Here is a 3,574-nt window from a genome sequence, read left to right as displayed (position 1 = left end):
TGGCTTGGGATTGGTGTTGTCCGGTTGGCAGCCATTGCCCCTTGCCATTGGATAAGATCACGGTCACAACCGGCATCGGAAATTTCCCTCATCCTCTGCCCAGGCACGTCAGGTTCCCGGCTCGAGGGAGCCAGCAAACAGACTGACCAATCGAGTACCCGTGTGTCGCTCCATTTGGACATGGCTTGTTGAGTTGGGTGCTGCCCACGAGAGCTCCCCTCCCCCTAATCTGCAGTCTTGCAACGGTTGTGGTCGACGTCACCACTACTCCAGACCAAGCACAACGGCTCAAGCACACTAAATGGTTACCAGCGTGCTCGCTCTAGGGCAACGTCCAATCGTTGCTTGGCCATCAGTAGACAGCTCTGGTTGGCGTGCTTTTTCGTTATAGAAGGCGATACCTTGGTTTCGGCAAACCCTTGCATCCTACTGCCTGACTTGCGACGTTCTGTTGGCTTGCCACACTCACAACTCGCTTCTGACCAACAATGCTCACAGGTGACTCGGGCAAAGTTCAACTACTGCGAACCCACAAATTCGTTCTCGTTCATTGCGCCGATTCCAAGCTGCTCTTGTCCGCCGGTTGCCCAATTCAACGTCAGTCTCGGAACACCGCGGCATCATTTGTTCAATATCGCCGTGTCCGTGATTCGATATCTGTTCTTGTACGCGCCTCAATAGGATTCAACCAGGAATGCCCCGGTTCCACGCCCCAGCTCCACGCCCCAGCGAGCCTGGGAAAAGGCACCGTTCTGTCCCACTGCCTGCCGGCCACGGCCAAACTTACATGTCGTGCGTTGAAGCCAAATATGCTTGCCATGACGCTCTTTCTCGTGGTTAGAAATTCGTAACCCTTGAACCATGGAAACTACCCTACCAGCATGTGGCCGTAGCGCCGGAGAGATGACTGCCTATCCTTGCGAGAGGCCTATGGTTTATCCATAGACGGGTCATGTCGAGGAAAAGTAGTACCTATCTCTAGCATTTCCGTCCGTCCATGCTCGTCTACTCCGTAGTGCGTACGCAGTATCCGTACAATGTTCAACACAACAGAGGGAAGTGGGCTTCGAAAATCGAAACCCCCACATGCAGTTCAACGTTGCCCTGGGATTGCGCAGTGTGTCCAGGACCGGGTTGCATTGAAAAGGAGACAATGCCACGGCGGATACCTAGAGCAGGCACAAAAGGCCAAGGGGGTTGCTGTCAACGTTTGATGTGCACTCACGGATGAAATAAGCCTGGGCCAATTGCTGAACTTGTCTGTCAAGGACCAAGGTCCACCAGCCTAAATGAATTGACACTCTTGAATTGCTGAGGGGTTGCCCAGGATGGCGTCGTCGACTGTACGATGATCTCTTTGAAGCCAGTTTGGACGACATGCTGGACTGTCGTACTTCGGTGCCGGTCTCTTCCACAGTCCGTTTGACGAGGCTGCGGGCTTGATCCTTGATGCCTTGGTTCTGCGGCCGCCCATATGGTCTAGCGGCTCTCCAAACCCGAAATATCTAAACCTTTTTTTGTCCTTTGCTAACGTGCCGGCAACGAGCGATTCAACGAATATTCGTCCGGTTACTAGGATAGAAGTTCGCACTCGGCTTTGGAGTTTGAGGTTATTGTTTAACTTCATTGCGACATTGATGATGATGAGTTTTTGTGCGGTCAGGCCAATCCCAGCGAACTGAGGCCTCGAGTTGACTGTTTGAGAAGGGATCTTCAGGTACAGATACAGCCACGGACCACGAGAGAAAACCCCAGGCATACCTGCGGCCTGCGCTCGCCGACGATCCATGTTTCATTAGGGTATATTCCATTCTTCTGCCCACACAAACCCATAGAGACTCCGCCGTAGTCGGAGTTACGGTGTCGGCATATCATGGGAAAACGGTTGTGATTGTTCTCTTGGTTCTGTCGGGTCTTTTTGTATGCAATATGACGAGTTTCTCCCAACGCTTCCCCAATCATTTCTCTGGACAATTCCCAGTCGTCTGGTATCCAGGTTGGCGCAGCACGCCAGATATAGCTTCGAGAAGATTGGAATCTCGTTAGACCCAGTGCATTCTTCTTTCTGAATCTTCTTCAGGTCCTTGTCTCCGGATCGTGGCGGCGAAAATTGGAGCCAATCCGATGCGTCCGTGTCCAATTGGCCCATTCCCAGCAAGGGTTGTCTTCAGTGCTGGGTGGCTCGCTCTGGAAACAACGGCTCAATATAACAACCGGTAATTCGGCCACAGCCTCGAGAATACGCGGCGAAGGAATAATCTACCGGTAGTCCTGGCGAAGCGTGGGAATCTAATACACTTTCCCTCTCCAGCCTTTCTGGCGCAGAGACTTCCGCCGAAACCGAGAGAGCAACGCTCTGAGTTGTCTTTACTCGACGAAAGACATGTAATGCTTTCGTCTGATGCCCCAATTCCCTTGAGCCATCTCCATATGGACCAAGCGGTGGCACGTGGAACGCGTATCTCTATTGTCAGCTCAGCCCATCGCGAAAGCCCCTCGTCAAGTAATACCCTTTGGTGCGAGCGGGCATCGCGAGTCACACGCCCTGTATCGGGATATTTGCATCTTTTTGAAGCTCGCAAACTCTTTCAGTGTTCTCTCCATCCAAGGCCTGTTTTGGTCATTATCGCCTCGGGCTCGCTGGGACACTGGCATAGCGAACATCGGTTTGGTAAAATCTGGAGCACCCCCAGGACAGAGTGTTGTATATCTCATGAGCGACCCTGTAAAACAATGGTACGAAATCATCTCCTTGGCCAATCAGTAGTTGACTGGGTTCCGTATTCATGCAGCTGGTGATGAGGGCGACGCACTAAGATGGAGGCAGGCACGAATAGACGTGTCAGTTGTGTGACTGAGCGTAGCTGCAAGTTTTGCCCCGTGGATCCCACTCGCCGCTTGGATATTCTTCATATCGGCCTGCCGGTACCTCTATCAGATGTTTGGGGCCGCAAGACTATTGCGACGGATTCGTGTAGTCTCTCCGTACGATGTTGAGAAGATCTTCCACGAGGGTTGTCCAGAATCGTGCGAGGGTAGAGCGGGCATGCTGCCGTAGAGGTTATCCCAGAACATCGCGGCAGACGAAAAATGGCGTGATAGCTTTGGGGGGGGGTTCAGGGCGGTGACGAGCTAGTCGTTGGCAGGGTCGTATAGCAGAGGACGTGCGCCGCAGGTACAGTCCAGCCCCCCCGGGTGACAGACTTGGGATGGGCGGAAGACGATCTCTGTGGAAGCAGAAGCTCAGAGCCTGAGTTGGCGGAGGCCTGTATAAGATGTGGATACAACCACTGGCAGACCTGGGTCCCTCGAATGCTCCAACAAGGGAGATCCACGGCAGAGAAGGGATGGTCCCTTCCAGACGGAAGGGACAATGATGACTGGCAGTAGGGCCTATCAACATCAAAATGCTGGGCAACGCAGAGAGCTGGCCTGGTCCTAATTGAGGTCGGGCCGAACATACTACTCGAGAACCGTTTCCGATATCAAAAGATGCTTAGAGTGTCCCGCAACGTAGGTGATTCTGCCCAAAGAACGTAGAGTCTCTAGTCAGACCAGAGACCTTAAAGAAGCT

This window comes from Colletotrichum acutatum, assembly GCF_030867785.1.
Source record: "Colletotrichum acutatum strain CBS 112980 chromosome Unknown BDZ83scaffold_6, whole genome shotgun sequence".
NCBI lineage: Eukaryota > Fungi > Ascomycota > Sordariomycetes > Glomerellales > Glomerellaceae > Colletotrichum > Colletotrichum acutatum.
Note: the sequence above shows the minus strand (reverse complement) of the source record.